Source organism: Arachis ipaensis, chromosome B02 (genome assembly GCF_000816755.2).
Source record: "Arachis ipaensis cultivar K30076 chromosome B02, Araip1.1, whole genome shotgun sequence".
Classification (NCBI taxonomy): domain Eukaryota; kingdom Viridiplantae; phylum Streptophyta; class Magnoliopsida; order Fabales; family Fabaceae; genus Arachis; species Arachis ipaensis.
The window spans coordinates 23,375,448-23,399,482 of NC_029786.2; the positions used below are offsets into that span (position 1 = coordinate 23,375,448).

Consider the following 24,035-nt stretch of genomic DNA (forward strand, 5'->3'; position numbering starts at 1 on the left):
ATATGTGTATGCTATGTAAATTAAATTATATTGATAATACAACAGTTACTTATATTTATCAAAATATCAATCATCTCATGCAATTTTCTGGCATTGCTGCTTTGACTGAAGTGCTTTTTCCATGTTGACTTAATAATTGAGAGATAGTATGATTTCACGATTCATAATAAGATTTTTGTTATGGAAGATCATTGTTTGAGGCCTAACTAGAGATTTGTTGGAATTATTTCATAGTTGGATAGTAGAATATAAAAATAACTCGTAGCAGAATATAATAGATAGGCCCTAACTCGGTATCCTCTTTGCTATTCTTTTGCAGCAAATCTTTGAAATCTCAGTGGTAGCCACTGTTGCATCTCCAAACTAAAAATTTTGGATTTGTTGAAATGTCTTCCATGGCTAAGAGAAGCCATGACCCTCGTTCTATCAGAAAATTATCTAATGGAAAACAGAATCGTCAAATTGAGTTCTCTGCAAGGTATGGATTTCTGCAATACATGTCAAGTTTCATTATTTCCTCCAAATCCACGAACAAAAGAATCACGTTTGTAATCACTTTGGAAAAAAGAGAAAGGAGGGAGGGGTGGGGAGGAGGAGGGGAGGATAAACTTGACTGTAATTTTAGTGTTTTTGTTATTTTTTAACATTTATAGTTATTTTCTTTTTTAGGAGGCAAAAGATAGCACAGCAGAGGAATTCTATCCCGATAGCTTCTAGTATTGGTTGAGCTTGATTTTATATTTTTCTTCCTTGTTATATTTTCTTAGTTGTTTTCGGCTTGTGTTGTGATAATCCGGATTATGATTTTTCTCATCATTGTGTACTCTTGTACTTGAGAAAAAACTCATTAAAGAGGTCCAAAAGAATGATATTTTGATTATCGTTGGAGAAACATGAAGTGAGAAAACCACATGTAGGTCGCATTTTATTTTTCATATAATTTACGATTTAGTTTTTCTATAAAAGTAAAAGAAAAAAGGCTTTTAGGCATAACTGATTTTCACCATGTTCTATGTATTCCATTTTAGTGTGTAGAGATTCCACAGTTCCTGTTTGGTGCTGGATGTTGCCATGATGGAAAAGTGATTGGGAAAACTTAATCGAGACGTGTAGCAGCCATTACAATTGCAAAACGGGTTGCTAAAGAATGTGTTGTTGAGATGGGCCAAAAAGTTGGATACTCTATTAGATTTGATGATACTATTTCTAGCTCAACAAGAATTAAATATATGACAGATGGATTGCTTCTAAGGTATACGTGTAACATGGATATTTGGATATCTTTTTCCGTTTTCCAGTAAGATTCATTTTGTGAGACTTTTACTGGGAACTTAGTCAATCAGAATTTGTTCCTCTTCTCAATACTGAAATACGGAAGATATTATGACTTTGTTTTGGTGGAGGTATCTTTCTGCCATTTGTTTTATGTTGTTTTCTTTAAGAATAGGCTAACCAAACCACGTTCTTCACAAATCGTCCTCTTTGACATGGATTTTAGTTGTATATGATCTGAAGCAGCTAAGGAGATTTCAATTTGAAATATCTGTTTTCTGTAGATTATAAGTGCAACTTTTTGTATAGGATAGCTGATGTGTTTCTTTATGCTTATAGGGAAGCATTGTTGGATCCATATCTTTTCAAGTATTCTATTATAATTGTTGATGAAGCACATGAGAGAACTGTCCACACTGATGTCTTGTTGGCCTTGCTGAAAAATGTACAATCTGCTCGGTCAAGATATGTTGCTGATGATCAGGGTGTTAACTTTGGAAAAAAGAATGTGAATGCTGGCATGACACTGGAGAAAGAATACGGTGGTCAGAGCAATAATTTTCTTAAAAAGGATAACCACAAAAAGTATGCTCCATTGAAGCTAATAATTATGTCTGCTAGTCATGATGCTCGCATTTTCTCCGAGTATTTTGGCAGTGCCAAATCTGTTCACATCCAAGGGAGACAATTTTCTGTGGATATATTTTACACATGCCATCCAAAAGACTATTTAGATGCTTCCTTAATAATAATATTCCAGATGATAGGTTTAATTAATAACCACTTCATTTAATCTAATATAATGCAATCGATATTTTATTTGATTTTTATGAGAAATCTTTGGATATTTTACAATGCATCACTCTTGGTTTCTGATGAGCGGATAATTTATACGCTTTTTGCATTATTTTTTGGTAGCTTTCAGTATGTTTTACTTACTTTTTATTATATTTTTATTAGTTTTCATGCAAAAATTACATTTCTGGACTTTACTATGAGTTTGTGTATTTTTCTGTAATTTCAGGTATTTTCTGGCTGAAGTTGAGGGACCTGAGCAAAAATCTGACTAAGAGACTGAGAAAGGACTGCATATGCTGTTGGATTCTGACCTCCCTGCACTCAAACGCGTTTTTCTGGAGCTACAAAAGTCCAATTGGCGCGTTCCCAATTGGGTTGGAAATCTAACATCTTGGGCTTTTCAGAAATGTATAATAGTCCATACTTTGGCCGAGGTTTGATGGCCCAAACTGGCGTTCAAACGCCAGCCAGAGACCCTTTTCTGGCGTAAAACGCCGGAACTGGCACTAGAACTGGAGTTAAACGCCCAAACTGGCATCCAAGCTGGCATTTAACTCTAGAAAAGACCTATGCACATGTAAAGCTCAATGCTCAGTCCAAGCACACACCAAGTGGGCTCCGGAAGTGGATTTCTGCACTATCTGCACTTAGTTACTTATTTTCTGTAATCCTTAGTAACTAGTTTAGTATAAATAGCACTTTTTACTATTGTATTGAGGATATGCCATTTTTCACATGTGGGAGGCTGGCCATTCGGCCATGCTTAGACCTTTTTCTCTTATGTATTTTCCAACGGTGGAGTTTCTATACCTCATAGATTAAGGTGCGGAGCTCTGGTGTTCTTCATTAATTAATGCAAGTATTATTGTTTTTCTTTCAATTCACACTTACTTCTTCTCCAAGATATACTCTCGTACTTAATTCAGTTAAGTCAGAATGAAGGGGTGATCCGTGACAATCACCCACTATCTTCGTTACTCGCTTAGCCAAGATCTGCGTGCCTGACAACCACAAGCGGTCTACATGATGTTCAACGTAGTCATTGGACGACAGCCGGAGTATAGTCTCTTGGGTCTCTGATCCATGGATTTGAATTGCCTCTCCTGACAACAGAGCATTCGAATCCGTGAGATCAGAACCTTCGTGGTAGAGGCTAGAACCAATTGGCAGCATTCCCTAGATCCGGAAAGTCTAAACCTTGTCTATGGTATTCCGAATAGGATCTGAGACGGGATGACTGTGACGAGCTTCAAACTCACGAATGTTGGGCGCAGTGACAGTGCACAAAAGGATAGAGAGATCCTATTCCGACACAAGTGAGAACCAACAGATGATTAGTCGTGCGGTAGCTGTGCCTGGTATTTTTCATCCGAGACGAGAGATCCGACAGTTGATTAGCCATACAGAAACCGTACCTGGAACATTTTCACTGAGAGGACGGATGGTAGCCATTGACAACGGTGATCCACCAACATACAGCTTGTCATGGAAGGGAGCACGCATGATTGGATGAAGACAATAGGAAAGCAGAGGTTCAGAAGCAACAAAGCATCTCCAAACGCTTATCTGAAATTCCCACCAATGATTTACATAAGTATCTTTATTTTAATTTACGTTTTATTTATCTTTCAATTACAAAAACTCTTAACCAATTGAATCCGCCTGACTAAGATTTACAAGATGACCATAGTTTGCTTCAAGCCGGCAATCTCCGTGGGATCGACCCTTACTCGCGTAAGGTTTTATTACTTGGACGACCCAATGCACTTGTTGGTTAGTTGTACCGGAGTTGTGAAAAGTGTGATCACAATTCCGTGCACCAAGTTTTTAGCGCCATTTCCGGGGATTGTTCGAGTTTGGACAACTGACGGTTCATCTTGTTGCTTAGATTAGGTAATTTTCTTTTATGTTTAAGTCCTTTATTTTCTTTTCAAAAAAAAAATATTTCAAAAATCCTTCAAAATTTTTAAGAATGAATTCTACCTTAGAGCTTCAAGATGATATGTTAAAGTTTGGCTGGGTATTAAGCCATGTCTAATCTTTTGGACCGAAACTTTCGCTTATCATTGCAGCTATTGCAGGAGCCTTTGAATTCTTATAATGCTATGCTAAAGCTTGGCTGGCTATTAAGCCATGTCTAATCTTTTGGACCTAAGCTTTAGACTAACATTGCAGGAGTCTTGGAATTCTTATTAAAAATTTTGAATTTCTTATTTCTCTTTTTTCAAAATTAATTTTCGAAAAATATACAAAAAACATTTTAAAAATATATAAAAACCAAAAATTTTGTATTTCTTGTTTGAGTCTAGTGTCAAGTTTTATGTTTGGTGTCAAAATTTTGTGTTTCTTTTGTTCTTAATTTTCGAAATTTATGTTCATGTGTTCTTTCTTGATCTTCAAGTTGTTCTTGTTGATTTTCTTTGTTTAATCTTTAAATTTTCAAGTTTTGTGTCTTTTGGTGTTTTTTTTCATATGCATTTTCGAAAATTTAGTGTTTAAAGTTTAAAAATTTTTAAGTTTGGTGTCTTGTATGTCTTTCTTTTCTTAAAAATTTTCAAAAATTTGTTCTTGATGTTCATATTGACATTCAAAGTGTTCTTAGTGTCTTTCTTTGTTTTGATCATAATTTTTTATGTTTTGAGTCATTTTGTTGTTTTTCTCTTTCCTCATTAAAATTTAAAAATAAAAAAAATATCTTTTCCTTTAATTGCTCATAATTTTAGAAATCTTTGGGTTGACTTAGTCAAAAATTTTTAAAATTTAGTTGTTTCTTGTTAGTCAAGTGAAAATTTCAATTTTAAAAATTTATCTTTTCAAATCTTTTTCAAATTCAATTCTTTTCATTTTTTTTATGATTTTTGAATTTCATTCTTAAAATTTTTCAAAATCTTTTTCATTTTCCTTTAATGTTTTCGAAAATTTTAAAACTAATTTTTCAAAAATCTTTTTCTTACTTTTATTTCATATTTTCGAAAATCCTTACTAACAATTAATGTTTTGATTCAAAAATTTCAAGTTTGTTACTTTCTTGTTAAGAAAGGTTCAATCTTTGAATTCTAGAATCATATCTTTTAGTTTCTTGTTAGTCAAGTCATCCACTTTAATTTTAAAAATCAAATCTTTTTAATTTCTTTTTTTCAATTCTTTTTTTTCAAAATAATTTCAATGATATTTTTTATCTTTTAATTTTAATTTCAAAATCTTTTTCTAACCTCTTATCTTTTCAAAATTTATTTTCAAATCTTTTTTCAACTAACTACTTGACTTGTTTGTTTTATTTTTTTTTTAAAAAAAAGGCTTACTATTTCTTATCTTTTTCAAAACCACCTAACTACTTTTTCACTTCTAATTTTCGAAAATCACTAACCACTTTTTCAAAAATCTTTTTAATTAACTAATTGTTTTAGTTTTTAATTTTCTTGTATTTCTTTTTCAAATTCTCGAAACTAACTTAATTAATTAAATAAAAATAAAAATATTTTTCTTTTTCCTCTTCTTAAAATTCGAATACTCTCTCATCTCTTTCTATTTATTTTATTTATTTCCTAACATTTCTCTTCTACTCATCTAATAATTCGAACCCTCTCCTTCTCTCTGTGTTCGAATTCTTCTTATTCTCTCTCTACCTCATTCTTCTATTCTTCTTATCCTCTGACACATAAACGAATCTCTATACTGTGACATAAAGGATTCCACTACTCTCTTTGTTCTCTTCTTTTTCATATGAGCAGGAACAGGGATAAAGACATTCTTGTTGAAGCTGATCCTGAACCTAAAAGGACTCTGAAGAGGAAGCTAAAGCACAACACTCCGGAGAGGACCTTATAGCAAATTTTGAAAAAGAGGCAGACATGGCAGCCGAACCTGAGAACAATGGTGGAGATGCAAGGAAGATGCTTGGTGACTTTACTGCACCAACTTCCAAATTTTAGGAAGAAGCATCTCAATTCCCGCAATTGGAGCAAACAACTTTGAGCTTAAGCCTCAATTAGTTACTCTAATGCAGCAGAATTGCAAGTTTCATGGACTTCTATTGGAAGATCCTCATCAGTTCTTAGCTGAATTCTTGCAAATCTGTGACACTGTTAAGACCAATGGGGTTGATCCCGAGGTCTACAGACTTATGCTTTTCCCCTTTGCTGTAAGAGACAGAGCTAGGATATGGTTGGACTCACAACCTAGGGAAAGCCAAAACTCTTGGAAAAAGTTGGTCAATGCTTTCTTGGCCAAATTCTTTCCACCTCAAAAGATGAACAAGCTTAGAGTGGAAGTCCAAACCTTCAGACAGAAGGAAGGTGAATCCCTCTATGAAGCTTGGAAAAGATACAAGCAATACAAAAGAGAATCCAAAGAGAGAGTGCAAGGCCATCAATATATCCAAAGTGGCGGAACCTATAGAGGAGGAAGAGGCAGTGATTTCCAGTGAGGAAAACCTCAATGGACATCCACTGATCATTAAGGAGTTCTCTAATGAGGAACCAAAGGAATCTAAGGCTCATACAGAGACCATAAAGATTCCACTGAACTTACTATTGCCATTCATGAGCTCTGATGAATATACTTCCTCTGAAGAGGATGAAGATATGGTTGAAGAGCAAGTTGCTCGGTATCTAGGAGCAATCATGAAGCTGAATGCCAAGTTATTTGGTAATGAGACTTGGGAGGATGAACCTCTATTGCTCATCAATGAACTGAATGCCTTGGTGCAGCAGAAATTACCCCAGAAGAAACCGAATCCCGGAAGGTTCTTAATACCTTGTACTATAAGCACCATGACCTTTGAGAAGGCTCTGTGTGACCTGGGGTCAGGTATAAACCTCATGCCACTCTCTGTAATGGAGAAACTAGGGATCTTTGAGGTACAAGCTGCAAGAATCTCACTAGAGATGGCAGACAAATCAATGAAACAGGGTTATGGACTTGTAGAGGATGTCTTAGTGAAGGTTGAATGCCTTTACATCCTTGCTGACTTCATAATCCTAGACACTGGGAAGGATGAGGATGAATCCATCATCCTTGGAAGACCCTTCCTAGCCACAGCAAGGGCTGTGATTGAAGTAGACAGAGGAGAGTTAGTCCTTCAATTGAATGAGGACTACCTTGTGTTTAAGGCTCAAGGATCTTCTTCTGTATACATGGAGAAGAAGCATGAAAAGCTTCATCCAATTCTCTCCATACAGAGTCAAGCAAAGCCCCCACATTCAAACTCTAAGTTTGGTGTTGGGAGGCCACAATCATGCTCTGAGTATCTGTGAAGCTCTGTAAGAGCTTACTGTCAAGCTATTGACATTAAAGAAGCGCTTATTGGGAGGCAACACAATCTTATTTATCTATGTTAATTACTTTTTCATTTCATTTTCCACTGTTAGTTTATGTTTTCTTTAGGTTGATGATCATGTGGAGTCACAAAAATAGCTGCAGAATTAAAGCGGAATCAAAAACAGCATCAAAAATAGCACACCCTGGAGGACAGGCTTACTGGCATTTAAACACCAATAAGGATAGCAGAATGGGCGTTTAACGCCCAGTATGGCAGCATTCTAGGCGTTAAACGCCAGAATTAGCAGACAGACTGGCATTAAACGCCAGAAAGGGGCATCAGCCTGGCGTTTAACGCTAGGAATGGCAGTAGACTGGCATTTAAACACCAGAAATGGCTGTCCAGGGGTGTTTAAACGCCAGAAAGGTGCAGGGACCAGAATTCCTTGACACCTCAGGATCCGTGGACCCCACAGAATTCCCATCTACCCCAATTCACTCTCTCTCCTCTTCACACCTTTCCATAACACTCTTCCCCAAACACCATTCACCTATCAAGTCCTACCCTCTTCCCCATAATCTCTTCACCACTCACATCCATCCACTATTCCCCAAAAACCCATCATAAAATCCCACCTACCCCACCATTCAAATTCAAAACACTTCCCTCCCAGACCCAACCCCTTCTTACACGAATTCCCTCTCTCTCTTACTCTATAAATACCCCTCTTTACCACCTTCAATTTCACACATCATAAACACTTAAACCCCCCTTGGCCAAATTCAAAACACCCCTCTATCTCCTCCATTTATTTTTCTTCTCCTCTTTTCTTTCTTCTTTTGCTCGAGGACGAGCAAACCTTTTAAGTTTGGTGTGGGAAAAATCTCTACTTTTTGTTTTTTCATAACCATTAATGGCACCTAAGGCCAGAGAAACCTCTAGAAAGAGGAAAGGGAAGGCAGTTGCCTTCACATCCGAGTCATAGGAGATGGAGAGATTCATCTCAAAGATCCATCAAGACCACTTCTATGAAGTTGTGGCCAAGAAAAGGATGATCCCCGAGGTCCCCTTCATGCTCAAAAAGAGTGAATATCCGGAGATCCGACGTGAGGTTCAGAGAAAAGGTTGGGAAGCTCTCACCAACCCCATCCAACAAGTCAGAATCTTAATGGTTCAAGAGTTCTATGCTAATGCATGGATCACTAAGAACCATGATCAAAGTGTGAATTCGAACCCAAAGAATTGGCTCACAATGGTTCGGGGGAAATACTTGGATTTCAGTCCAGAAACTGTGAGGTTGGCATTCAACTTGCCAATAATAAGAGGAGATCATCATTCTTTCACTAGAAGAGTCAACTTTGATCAAAGGTTGGACCAAGTCCTCATGGACATCTGCGTGGAAGGAGCCCAATGGAAGAGAGACTCCAAAGGCAAGCCGGTTCAACTGAGAAGGCATGACCTCAAACTCGTGGCTAGAGGATGGTTGGAGTTCATCCAACGCTCTATCATTCCTACTAGCAACCGGTCCGAAGTAACTGTGGATCGGGCTATCATGATCCATAGTATCATGATTGGAGAGGAAGTGGAAGTTCATGAGATCATACCTCTAGAACTATACAAGGTAGCTGACAAGCCCTCCACTTTGGCAAGGTTAGCCTTTCCTCATCTCATCTGTCACCTATGCAATTCAGCCAGAATTGTCATAGAGGAAGACATCCTCAGTGAAGAGGACAAGCCCATCACCAAAAAGAAGATGGAGCAAACAAGAGAGCCCGCTCATGGACCTCAACAAGAGCATGAGGAAATTCCTCATCAAGAAATCCATGAGATGCCTTAAAGGATACACTTTTCTCCACAAAGCTATTGGGAGCAACTCAACACCTCTTTAGGAGATTTGAGTTCCAGCATGGAGCAACTAAGGATGGAGTACCAAGAGCACTCCATTATCCTCCATGAAATCCGAGAGGACCAAAGAGCCATGAGGGAGGAGCAACAAAAGCAAGGAAGAGATATTGAGGAGCTAAAGCACTCCATAGGATCTTCAAGAGGAAGAACTAGCCGCCGTCACTAAGGTGGACCCGTTCTTTAATTTCATTGTTATTTGTTTTTTGTTTTCTATGCTTTATATTTTGTCTATGTTTGTGTCTTTATTACATGATCATTAGTGTTTAGAGTCTATGTCTTAAAGCTATGAATGATTCCATGAATCTCGCACCTTTCTTAAATGAAAAATGTTTTTATTTGCAAAAGAACAAGAAGTCCATGATAAATTTCGAAATTTATCCTAAAATTAGTTTAATTATTTTGATGCGCTGGCAATACTTCTTGCTTCTGAATATATGCTTAAACAATGCATGTTTGAAATTGGAATTAAGAAAAGTTGACTCTTGAAAGAATAATGAAAAAGGATACATGTTATTGGTGATCTGAAAAATCATAAAACTGATTCTTGAAGCAAGAAAAAGTAGTGAAAAGCAAAAGCCTGCAAAAAAAAAAAGAGAGCAAGTAGAAAAAGCCAGTAACCCTTTAAACTAAAAGGCAAGGGTAAAGAGGATCCAACGCTTTGAGCATCAGTGGATAGGAGGGCCCAAAAGGAATAAAATCCTGGCCTAAGCGGCTAAATCAAGCTGCCCCTAACCATGTGCTTGTGTCATGAAGGTTCAAGTGAAAAGCTTGAGACTGAGTGGTAAAAGTCGTGATCCCAAGCAAAAGAGTGTGCTTAAGAACTCTGGGTACCTCTAACTAGGGACTCTAGCAAAGCTGAGTCACAATCTGAAAAGGTTCACCCAGTTATGTGTCCGTGGCATTTATGTATCCGGTGGTAATACTGGAAAACAAAATGCTAAGGGTCACGACCAAGACTCATAAAGTAGATGTGTTTAAGAATAAAAAAGAACTTAACTAGGAAAATTAATAACATTATCTGTATTTCTAAGTTCCTAAAGAGGCCAACAATTCTGAACTCCAATGGATAGAGAGATGCCAAAACTATTAAGAGGCAAAAAGCTACTAGTCCCGCTCATCTACTTAAAACTAATCTTCATTGATATTTTTGAAATTTATTGTATTTTCTCTTCTTTTCTATCTTATTTTGTTTTTGGTTGTTTGGGGACAAGTAACAATTTAATTTTGGTGTTGTGATGAGCGGATAATTTATACGCTTTTTGGCATTGTTTTTAGGTAGCTTTTAGTATGTTTTAGTTACTTTTTATTATATTTTTATTAATTTTTATGCAAAAATCACATTTTTAGACTTTACTATGAGTGTGTATATTTTTTTGTAAATTCAGGTATTTTCTGGCTAAAGTTGAGGGACCTGAACAAAAATCTGATTCAGAGGCTGAGAAAGGACTACAGATGCTGTTGGATTCTGACCTCCCTACACTCAAATGCGTTTTTCTGGAGCTACAGAAGTCTAATTGGTGCGTTCTCAATTGGGCTGGAAAGCTAATATCTTGGGCTTTCCAGCAATGTATAATAGTTCATACTTTGTCCGAGATTTGATAGCCCAAACTGGTATTCAAATGCCAGCCAGAGACCCTTTTCAGGCGTAAAACGCCGGAACTGGCACCAGAACTGGAGTTAAACGCCCAAACTGGTATTCAAGCTGGCGTTTAACTCTAGAAAAGGCCTACGCATGTGTAAAGCTCAATGCTCAGCCCAAGCACACACCAAGTGGGCCCCGGAAGTGGATTTCTGCACTATCTGCACTTAGTTACTTATTTTCTGTAATCCTTAGTTACTAGTTTAGTATAAATAGCACTTTTTACTATTGTATTAAGGATATGCCATTTTTCACATTTGGGAGGCTGGCCGTTCGGCCATGCCTAGACCTTTTTCTCTTATGTATTTTCCAACGGTGGAGTTTCTACACCTCATAGATTAAGGTGCGGAGCTCTGCTGTTCTTCATGAATTAATGCAAGTACTATTATTTTTCTTTCAATTCACGCTTACTTATTCTCCAAGATTTACTCTCGTACTTAATTCAGTTAAGTCAGAATGAAGGGGTGATCCGTGACAATCACCCACTATCTTCGTTACTCGCTTAGCCAAGATCCGCGTGCCTGACAACCACAAGCGGTCTACATGAAGTTCAACGTAGTCATTGGATGACAGCCGAAGTATAGTCTCTTGGGTCTCTGATCCATGGATTTGACTTGCCTCTCCTGACAATAGAGCATTCGAATCCGTGAGATCAGAACCTTCGTGGTAGAGGCTAGAACCAATTGGCAGCATTCCCTAGATCCGGAAAGTCTAAACCTTGTCTGTGGTATTCCGAGTAGGATCTGGGACGGGATGACTGTGACGAGCTTCAAACTCACGAATGTTGGGCGCAGTGACAGTGTGCAAAAGGATAGAGAGATCCTATTCCGACACAAGTGAGAACCGACAGATGATTAGTCGTACGGTAGCTGTGCCTGGTATTTTTCATCCGAGACGAGAGATCCGACAGTTGATTAGCCGTACAGAAACCGTACCTAGAAAATTTTCACTGAGAGGACGGATGGTAGCCATTGACAACGGTGATCCACCAACATATAGCTTGCCATGGAAGGGAGCACGCATGATTGGATGAAGACAATAGGAAAGCAGAGGTTCAGAAGCAACAAAGCATCTCCAAACGCTTATCTGAAATTCCCACCAATGATTTACATAAGTATCTTTATTTTAATTTACGTTTTATTTATCTTTCAATTACAAAAACTCATAACCAATTGAATCCGCCTGACTAAGATTTACAGGATGACCATAGTTTGCTTCAAGCCGGCAATCTCCGTGGGATCGACCCTTACTCGCGTAAGGTTTTATTACTTGGACGACCCAATGCACTTGTTGGTTAGTTGTACTGGAGTTGTGAAAAGTGTGATCACAATTCCGTGCACCAGTTTCTACATATGCATTTATGGTATTTACAGCTTCATAACTCATGCGATGGCTCACTCGATTCATTCTCATTAGCACATTGAATCATCCAGCGATATTGCCACGTATATATTATAAATTAAATCATATGGTATATGGTTATAACAATGTAGTAAGTGATGGATGACTGAGAAACAAAGTTCATAGCTCTGTTGCCTAAACTCATGTCATTGATCTATAGATTCATTCAAAGGAAGGCCCTGATGATAAACTAGTATTTCTGACTAGTCAAGTAGAGATTGAATAAGTTGAAAAGCTTATCAATGACAGACTCACTTAGTTTCCTAAAGGGAGTCAGAAGCTTCAAGTTGTGCCTATATTTGCAACTTTTCCATCTGAGCAGCAGTTGTGGGTCTTTGCACCAGCTCTGTCTAGGTTTCGCAAGGTATCTCATCTTTGCATTCATCTTTCATTTGCTCTGTCTCTCAACTGATTCAGTAAAACTAAAGGGAAAATATATTTAAGTTAGATGTTTGTAAAATTAGATTCAAATATTTAAAATGATTGATATATTTAGTCTAGGTTTCTATTAAATATCGTGAAACATTCTGTTTCGTTTGACCATGTCTACAATTTAAAGTAAAATGCTGGTGGCCTCATTTTAGAGTTGAATATGCATATGCACATGGTTTTAAATTCATATATAATCTATTTTCATGTAAGGTTCACTGTAAGTGCTACCAGCTTTTCCATAACACCTACCTCCTATGATTTGGTAAATTTCAATTCAGCTAGACATAATCCCTATGAACAATATACTTTTTTTTAAAAATAATTGGGCATCACCTGTTTAATGAGATCTGATGCAAATTTTAAATAATAATCTTTATCGAATGGATACTCACTTGCTTTTAGTTGCATTCAAGTTATCTTCCTGTTTCTTTCTTGGGTGATATTGGCAACTAATATTGCTAAGATATCAGTAATAATTCCTGGAGTAAAGTATGTAATAGATCCTGGCTTTGTCAAAGCACGTTCTTATGATCCTAGAAAAGACATGGAATCCTTGATTATAGTACCTGCATCCAAATCCCAGGCACTGCAAAGAAAGTATGGTGGAAGATTCTGTTTTAGTGTGCTTAATGTTGATTGTTGCTTTAATTTAGTCAACAAAAACCCGACAAGCTTTTCCCTATTTAACCGAGGATATCAGCTTTTCCAGTGTTAATGTAGTTTAGTGTAGAAAATCTTTTCTCTGAAATTTGGCAAGTGTTTTTAACTTATTTGGTTTTAGTGAATTGTGAATTTGTGATAGCTCCCAATATGGCTTTTTTATAAAACTTAGCTTTGCTTGATTCATGCATCCAGCCATATCCAGTGAGGGAAAGGTTTTGATGTTGTCATGATAGGTTTTAGTGAATTACATCATAGTTTGATTTTATTACTAGCTACTTGGGTTTGTGATCATCCAAGATTATCCCTCTCCAGGTGAAAGAATAACTTTCTCACAAATGAGATTAGGACAAGACACTTCCATTAAAATGACAACTTTTTTTCCAAATTGATATATTGAGACAAATTTCGGCACGAAAGTTAAATGCATCAGAGAATCGGCCATTTTAATAGTATATGGAAACTAGAGTTACATGTTCAACCATTAAACGTATATAGAACAGAATAAACTAAAAGATTAATTGAACAACTCGACAGAAGTTGAAGATGGTGAATATTAGTACAGCTATCCCTACAATGGTAGAACTGCTTCTCCAAGGATCCCGGAAGTACACCCACCTGAGTGTTCCCATAGTCCATTTCCAACCATTGTTGTAATGTTCATTAAGATATCCAATGATTTGTTGGTAACATGTTTTATTTGTCACATGTTTGCATAGACTATTAACCAGTGTTGCCAATTCCTTGTCACTTCCAAGTTCAAGGACAATAGCTTTCTTCTCAACCATCAATTCTGCGTCATCCTTGGTGTGAATAAGAGAATCAATCATAGAAACATAGTTGCAAATGTAAGGCTCCTCAGGATAGTGACACTGCTCAAATGCTATCAGGTTCCTAAGAACACATTCTGCTATGGGAACTGAAATCTAGCCTTAAAACACTTGGAATATGGGAAGCAACCCAAGCAGAGAAACCAGTTGAAGAATCTCCTCTTCTCAAACTTTATGTCTAGCAAGGATCTATTATGAACCTTCTCGAAGCTTATTCCGGCTTCATTCAACTTTGTCGCGGTCCTCAGCATACATTCTTTTTACGAGTAAGTGTGGCGACTCTTGTCATCGTTGAAACTCAGGTTCATGGGGAGATAAGAACATCGAACCAAATCAGTGAAATGCAGCGATTTCTCCCACTTCTTCGGCTCGAACTTCCTCTTAGAAGATTTCTGATAAGGGTAACAAGATGCAAAGTACTCATGAGCAAGCCTAATGAATCTGGAATGCTCTTTGAGATTGCTTGGGACACAAGTCTCATAGAGTTTCTCCAAAACTTGATTTGGAAGCTGGTTCTGAAGCAGCAGCAAGTCCCTCTGGATGCTTTTGCTAAGACATCATTGAGTCAATACATAATCATCTTTGTGTTTCCACCCTTTCGCTTCCCTCAGAAAGAGCTCCATGTTGAAAACAGAATCCAGCAGAATAATCCTCACGAATTGTTCGCTTCCGATGTGAGGGAACTTCGGCTGGTAACAACGCCTTATGATCTGCTCTTGTTGTTCAATGAAGGCCTTGAAGTCCTTTAGGGATCTTGTAGATACAGCACTCTGGCCATCTTATTGCAGGATCAATGTTTTCTGGAATATCAATTATTTGTTGAATAGCATATTCATCAATAAATGTAGATCCCATCACACCTGCTTATAGCTTTTTCTGTTGCAAATTCAGCATAGCAGATCCAATATCAGACATAACTAAGTTGTGATTATTATAGAACATTTTTTTTATAAAGTTCAAATTTTATGAAATTAAACATAAAAGAAAGGAGCCTCAAATGTTTCTATGTTGTGACATCAAGGTCAAGGATACAAATATTGAAAATAGTCTCTCCACTTGTAAAGATAAATTGTGTAAATATATACCAAGTATATATTTAGAAAAAAAGCCTTTTGAAATTAAGGAAGTAAAAAGGAATTTATGGTGTGCAATGTAACTTAACTATTAGAATAAAAATAAAAATAGAACTTTTCAACAAGATTTAAAAAGTTAGTATATACAAAAGATTCAACCCCACTTCCATGTAAAGACATAAAGTGCAGATACCACACACAAAATGGCTTTGCCGCTTTGTCTAAAGCCACTGTTTTTTATTATTAAATATCACTTCAAAGTTCAAACAGCACAAGGGCCAATCTAAAAGAAAGGGACAATAAATTCTATTTTATTATTATTTTTTTAAAAAAAGGAACAAAAATAGAATAGTTCTAGTTATTAAGTAACAAATGGCAACATCATCTCAAAAAAAAAAAAAAAAAGAAGAAAAGAAAGAGCATTCTACTAAGAACCTGAAACTAGTGAAAAAACATTATGAGCTACATCAACAATCTAAAGACAGAGAACAAGTAAAGTGCAGAATACTAGTATATTACTAAGAACCTGAAAGCAAAGGTTGTATCTTTTCACTTTCCAGAAGCAATTTCTCAATTTCTGGCTTGTGACTCTTTAAGTTCTAAGTTCTCTTATTAGCTTTTTCTGCTTTATACAAAGACAACAAGCTATAGGAGTGTGCTTCATGGAAATAGCAAGTGGAAAGTAGAAAATTCAAAGAAAGACAAGACCATGATAAATGTGAAACAAATTTATAACCGATATGTCTGATTTTACTTTATCTTTTTGCTTGGTACATTTAATTGGAAGGTGAGAAGATTATTATGAACTCTCGTGAAATATTATAATAAAGTTTGATAGAATTAGGCAGCTCAAAATATTTGTTAACTGGTCTAACTCAATTCCTTTGTTCAAGCTAATCCACCACCTCAAATGTAACCATCGACAGTAAGGTTTGTAGTTACATCACTCACCCATTACTGAATCTCGATAGCAATAACCACCTAGTAGTAGAAAGTAAAGCAGGAACAACTCAGTAAGAGGTGTATGTCATTGGAGGATGCAGCCGCATCTCCATAGTTTTAGACAAATAATGATAGCAAAAACAAGCCATTAAAACTGTTGTCATTTATATAAAGTCGATAGGCAACATCCATAAAGTAGACATATTCTGAAGCTTTCACTATTCTTGCTGTAATAGATAAATGTCCTACGATAAAAATCAATCATTTCAGTGCCATTTATATGTGGAATGAATGGATAAATTTTGTATAAATCATTTCTTTAATTTTTTCAGGTGAAGGGGTTTTAACTCATGAACAATCATTAGCATATTATGTTTCACATCTTGAGATAAGGCGCAATGCAATTGACTGTACATGAGATTATCAGTTCCATTGAGCTAGGATTTCTGGGAAGAAAGAAAACCTAGAGACATCACAAGCTAATCAAATCCATTTTGTTACTAAGCTGATATCAGCAGTTGTTCCAGTTTAAGCTTAACATCATTAATATGCCAAGCATAGTGTTAAGGCGACAGAGATATAAGAAACTTTTGGGAATTTCAAGGCCATTTTAGCAAGTTACTTTATTCTCTATAGATGTAAAATGGCAAAGCTTAACATAATAAAAGTATATAACTGCCCAAAATTATCAAAGCACAAATGGGATGCAAAAATAAAGTTTTAATTACCTGGTTGGCAAAACCATGAAGAATTTAATTTTTCACAACATAATATTTGAGGAGCCAGCTCAGTTAACCATAGGTAGTCAATGCTGCTTACATTCTGAACGACTTGCTATTAGTTTGAACAAGTTTATTAAAAATAATACACTTTGATTTTTGCCGGAATAATATAGAAGATGGGTGGATCTGCACCACCAGACCACTTGCCAAGGCCCTGCCATGTCGTGACAAAGCAGAAAGTTGTTTCCATAAAAATAAAATAAATATCTGAGTTGAACACTATATACAGTTGTCAATTAGAAAACAAGTCAAAATGCTAAAGAATAAATATATAAAATTCCACAGGAGTTTGAATTTAATAGAAGGAATAGACAACAACCTATATGTTCCCTCCTGCTGCTTTACGGCCGCATTGAGGAAAAAGGAAGCAGCAAGACATCTGCGGTACTGAAGCATATCATCTCCACAAGAAGCTAGATTCAGCCCCATTTGTTCAGCATGTACCCTAATTTGCCTGCAGTAGTTATCAGAAATGAGAATGCATAAAGAATATTTCAAGCAAGACAAGGTAAATTACATTTACCTTTACCCACATTTTTTGACCATTATGCACTCACCACCCCTGCATTGCACCAATTGTTTGTCTAAATAATATACTTAGATTCCTATATTAATGTAATTATTAAATCTTTATACATGTGCCTATACTTATATCTTAATACTTTTTATTTTGTTTAATTTTATTTTACTGAATTGAAATGACAAAAATGCCCTACATAACAATGTTAAAAGAAAAAGAGCTTTTGCCATTGTTCTTCCGTCTCTACAAGTTCTCCATGCATAAAGAGAGTGGAGTTAAAAATGACTTTATACAACCTATTTAATGTTATTTCAATTTAATGACACAAATAGAGGGGAGGTGAGTGCATACTACTCAAATAAAAGGATGGTGCCCGTAATTTGATAAATCTCAGGGGCTGTGAGTGTAATTTATCCTTAAAGATATGACGAATTTGAGACATTTAGATTTAAAATAACAACTACCTGTGGATGTCACGAGCATGTCTAAGAGAACGACTACTAATAAAATTATCCTTACACCACTTTTTTTGCTTTACCCATTTCTATTGATCTCCTCTCTAAGAAGTCATTAGATGCTCGATACACATTAATCAAAGTAATGTGGTCTCCCTCCGGACTAGAGAAGCATTTTATTGCAGTTCTTGCCTAGTAAAAAGATGAGAAAAATAGTAACTTCAATTGCATGCAAGGAATAGACAATGAATGATACCTATAATTATACTAACACTAGAATTTTCCTACAGAAATTCATTGCTTATTTTATATATCATTTATACACTATTTACACATTCTGTTAAATAGTCAATAGAGGGGTAGACTATGGAAGTATACAATCAATGATTAATATTCATATTTGTTTGCCGGATTAAATAAATTTTTGGTCCCTACGAAACACCTCTTATGTTTTGGTCCCTAAAATTTTTCTTCTGATTTTAGTCGAGCAAAATTAAAGTTATCTATTTTAGTCCTAATTTGTTCTGTTAAGTGCTGAACTGGTAGGTTAAATGCTGATGTAGCAAGACATATCACATCAGCAAGCAAACTAATTATAGGTACTTAAATAACTAACTTTAAAATTTTACTAAACGAAAACCAAAAGAAGTATAAGGACAGAAGGAAAAAAAGACAAGCATTTGACCAAAATCCTTTTAAGCTTCGTTTTTCATAGTGACATCAAAAGAGAATATAACAGATATGCAGTAGAATCATAATTCATTATTCAAACCTCTACTTTTTTTTTTCCCGGGGAGCATAAAATATGGTTTCCACAGATAGCATTGCTACGGTTATCAACATGTCCTCTAAGCAGTTATATTGACTAGCTAAGATAAGAGCTTTAGAATAAACAGGGTCCAAGGACAGCCGAGCCATTTGATGCCCAACAGGATCAGAGAGCTGACAGTCATCTGTTAGAGCACCTAGTGAAAATAGCTGTTCTAATGATTTGATAATCGCTGTCCGGTTTTTTGGCAAATTCAGATTAAAGAATCTGATAGATATAAAACTGCATTTACAAAAAATGGAATGTAATGCCGTTTGGTCTAAAAAATGCCCCATCTGAATTTCAAAAAATAATGAATGATATTTTTAACCCATATTCAAATTTTGCGATCGTTTACATAGATGATGTCTTAATCTTCTCACAAACTTTAGAAGAACATTTCAAACATGTTAAAACTTTTATGTACATCATCCAGAAAAAGGGGCTTGCAAACAAAAATTCGTTTTCTTGGTCATATGATTTCCCAAGGAACAATAACTCCTATCGAAAGATCGATTTTGTTTGCAGAAAAATTCCCAGACTATATCCTTGACAAACCTCAACTCCAGAGGTTCCTAGGATGTCTCAATTATGTCTCCGATTTCATCCCAAATCTTAACAATCTCATTAAGCCTCTTCATGATAGGCTTAAGAAAAATCCCCCACCATGGACGGACAAACATTCTGAAATCATCAGATTTCTCAATACTAAAGTTCGCAATCTTCCTTGTCTATACCTACCTGTTCCCCATGCATTCAAAATCATTGAAACAGATGCATCTGACCTAGGATATGGTGGTATCTTGAAACAAAAACTGCATTGTAAAGAATGTATCATTTCATTCACATCAAAGCATTGGAATAGTACTCAACAAAGCTATTCCACCATCAAAAAAGAAATTTTAGCCATCGTTTTGTGTATCACAAAATTTCAGTCTGATTTACTCAATCAAAAATTTTTAGTCCGAGTTGATTGCAAATTGGCCAAAGAAGTTTTACAAAATGATGTTAAAAACCTCGCATCAAAACAAAATTTTGCCAGATGGCAAGCCATTTTAAGTGTTTTTGATTTTGATATTGAGCACATCAAGGGTAACTCAAATTCTCCCCCTGACTTTCTCACACGTGAATATTTGCAGGGAGACAAGCAAGGATACGATAATGCCTAAAAAGGCAACTTTAGCCTCTACTAGAGGCAGAGGCGTTCGCCTAGCCCTACCTGGGCCAATCAGAAAATCAAGTTCCAGCACTCCAACTGGGTCATCTACCCAACAATCTACTCAACAATCCATTCAACCCGCAAACAACCAAGCCAAACAGACTAAGGCAGACTACGCCTTCCCAATCGAAACCCTCTTGGCCTTACAAGACCAAGGTCTCACTAAAATTAACAAAAAATCTTAGGCTGACATTTGCAGTGAGTCAGATGAAGAAATTGACTTAACTCAACTGATATCCCAAGTAGCCAATCAAAAAATAGTCATACAAAAACCAAAAGAAAAGGCTATTGTCCAAACACCCCAAACATCCTCAATCACTACCAAAACACAAAAACCCAAACCAATTACATGTCCACAAACAAATCCTCAAACATTATCCATATGGAGCCTGAATTTTGGGATAGTTCGCCAAACAAAGTCATCCCAAAGATTTTTCCTACTGGATTCCACTTCAGGCCATTGGCACCCAACAAAACCCGCCAATTTTATGAATTCATCTTAATAGATACTGACTCAATATCTATTAAATATTACAAGGACAAAACCAATCCTGATTTTATAACCCATTCAACTATCCAAATCCTCAGAATTTTGTCCCCAAAGCAATTTGGAAACAATCTAAATAAAACTCAAAAATTTTCTCAAAATTATGACCCAATAGGTTTTAATTATTGGGACTACATGGAAGCCTAGACTAAAGTATTTTGGTTTCAAAATACTCAGTACAGATATTCATGGTTAATCTATTTTAAAAAAAACCCATTATATTTTCCCAAATTGGTTCTACCAATGGTGGGACTTTGATGGGAAGCAGAAGCTGGTGAATTAAAAATTTATTAAAATGGTTACGTTGCAAGTATAGTTCTTAACTCACCGAAAATCTGCCTATCAATTTAGAAATATGTCACAGAGAGTTTAATTTAAAATTACTGGGAGTTTTAAGTCCCAGGTCGTCTCCCAACAAGTTGCAGAAAAGTGTGTTGTTTTATTTAAATTGAGGAATTTTAAATAATATAAATAAAAGCCTTGATTGGGAATTGATTGGTTGGAATCTCTATCATTGATGGTGTGATTGTAAGATTAATTTATAATTAGTGGTTGTTCTGTTTGGTTATCCTTTACTGGTAAGGGAAAGTCAAACAAGTGGGAATGCCAAATCTGTTCACAAGTTGCAACCCACTTAGTTCAAAGGGATTGGCGTCGGTGACAGGATAGCAATCCAACATTTAACCCAATTACAAATTTTCTTTCAATTCTTCCAACTCAAGAGTTCCTTTTAATCAACTCCCCATCAAGTAAGGAAACTACTCACGCATTGTAAATAAAGAATCCATGGCACATGAAAGGGAATTAAAAGAAGACATGATTATTGGAGTTGAAATTAAATTAAAGAGAAATAATCCTTGCATTAATTAATCATAAAAGTATCTGAATGACAAAATTGAACATAACAAAGAACATGGAAGAATAAAACCAAGTTAAGAGAACAAACTAGAATGATGAAGTCTTGATGAGGAAATAACTCTTCTCAATGTTCCAATGCTAAGGCCAATTGAAAACTAATATTCTAAAAAAACTAGAGAGAAAAACCTAGGAGAGTGAAAAACTAGATCTAAAAACTACTGAATGAATGTGTGTTGTTTCTGCATATTTTCTGACTCTAGTCTGCTGTTCCGGGCCGAAAACTGGGCCGAAATAAGGTTCAAAATCGCCCCCATCGAATTCTGCAGATTATGCAGATCGCGCATGTCACGCGATCGCGTCGTCCATGCGGACGCGTCGCTTGCGCTTTTTCCTCTCCACGCGTTCGCGTCGTCCACGCTACCGCGTCGCTTGCGCTTTTTAATCCGCACGGCCGCACAAGCCATGCGGCCGCGTCACTGCGATTTGTGCTCCTTCGCGCGGTCGCGTGAGCCATGCGACCGCGTCACTTCTCGCTGGTTATCTCCTCAAATTCTTGTGTTCCTTCCATTTTTGCTAGCTTCCTCTCCAATCTCCATCTCATTCATGCCCTATAAAGCCTGAAACACTTGACACACAGATCACGGCATCAAATGGAATAAAGGAGAATTAAAAATAAAAAATTAAAGTCTCTAGGAAGCAATTTTCAAACATGTACTGAATTTAGGAAGGAAATCTAAATGCATGCTAAATTGATGAATAAGTGGGTAAGGATCATGATAAAACCACACAATTAAACACAATATAAACCATAAAATAGTGGTTTATCAGACTTCTTTGGGCCAATCTCAGAAATTCTACCCTCACCTACGGATGAAGGGTATAAACTTTTTCAATCAAAATTTAACAGTCAGGAAACATGTGTTCCTGTAGTGTTAAAATTTTTCTCAATTTTTTCATTGGCATGGGTATTTTTCTGGCAATACAAATATGCAAAACCAGACCACCCCAAATCATTTTCAATCCTGCAAAGGCATGGTTACGTGAAATGGTGGTCTCAATTTGATTCATCAATGGCCTATCCAGAAAAGGTCAGAGAATGGTTCAAAAACAATCCCGATAGTCAGAAGATTTCAGATCCAGAAACGGCTTCGTTTCTCAATCAGAAAGCCCAAATTGCTGTAGCCCTCGCAGGAGCTCAATCAAAAGAAACTCTAGCGAAACATCTTCAGCAAATCATGCAAATGATCCAAGAAGATAAAAAACACAAAGAAGATCCTACTTCATCAGCAGAATCCTCAAGCGGTTATAATCAAAATGAAGATGACTGCTTTGTAATCCACCTAGGAGAGGATTAGTCTTTAATCTCGAAATTTATGTACTCACGAAAATCAAAATTGTATCAACTTGTACTGTAGAAATAATACTGGTTAACATCACCTGTACTGTAGAAATAGTAGAATCTTCAATTATAAAAGGAGGCCTCGTTCTCATTGTGAGGCACCCTTCAGTTTTACAAAAACATAGAGAGAGGTTAGAGAGAGAAGCTCTGAGAGTTCTCTTATAAGCTCTCCAGCTCTTCTTCTTTCCCCTTCTTCTTTTTCAATCTTATTCAATAAAATCATATCCAGTTCTTCAATTTCGTGTTTTTTATTTTAATCTTTCTGCATCTGCATATGTGTGTAGACTACCGCCACATCTAACTTCATAACTAACTTGCATATGCGTGCGGACTACCGTTGCATCTAACTTCATATTTACTTTCTTGTATCTGCATCTGCATCCTTACATCTGGCATTTACTTTTTTATTTAGACCTTCTTCCCCTTTCCCTCCTTGATCCGCTTTGGGCCATCTGGTATCATTGCCCTCCTTTGGTTCAGAAAGAATATATATATATATATATATATATATATATATATTATAACAAAATTATCACTCAAATATTTATATTTATTTTTTAATATAGAACATAAATAAAAAATTTATAATTTATTGATAGATAAACAATATATAAAATTGATCTTTTCAAATATTTTTTAAAATATATAAGTTATAATTTATTGATATAAAATTATAGATTATATATTTATGTTTCTATTATTTGAGCCAGCTCGTGAGCTTTTGGTGAGCCGAGTTTGAGCTTAAGAAATATGCTCAATTGTTAATGAGTCGAGTCGTGAGCCAAGCTCAATTTTGGTGAGCCGAGCTTAAGCTTGGTCTAGCTCGACTCAGCTCGGCTCACTTCCAGCCCTAGACATGGGATACGTCGACACGCGAATTTTAAAATCTTATATGATACGATGACACGCATACATATAAAATATAAAGTATTTTTTAGATAAATCGTAATGATATTTTGATATTTTATTGATATTAAAATATAAATTAAATTTTTAATTATTTTTAATATCTTATTTTAATTATATCAAGTATATAAAATATTTTTTTGTTTTAATAAATAATAATATATACTATATCTAAATTTATTTTAAGAATATATGTTAAGAATAAGATTGGATATGCTGACACGTGATGATATTTAGGTGTATCCAGGCATGTCCGGAGAAGAATTTTTTATTTTTTATTAAGATACGATTAGATACAGTAGACACGCGTGTCGGTGAATGTCGTGTTC

General features: G+C 36.0%; 3 pseudogenes; 1 reads left to right on the forward strand and 2 right to left on the reverse strand.

Annotated features, from left to right (window-relative positions):
- On the forward strand, positions 396–13,635 carry LOC107627047 (annotated as a pseudogene).
- LOC107627048 lies at positions 13,797–14,621 on the reverse strand (annotated as a pseudogene).
- LOC107627049 overlaps positions 15,797–24,035 on the reverse strand; it is a 14,875-nt pseudogene continuing 6,636 nt past the window's right edge.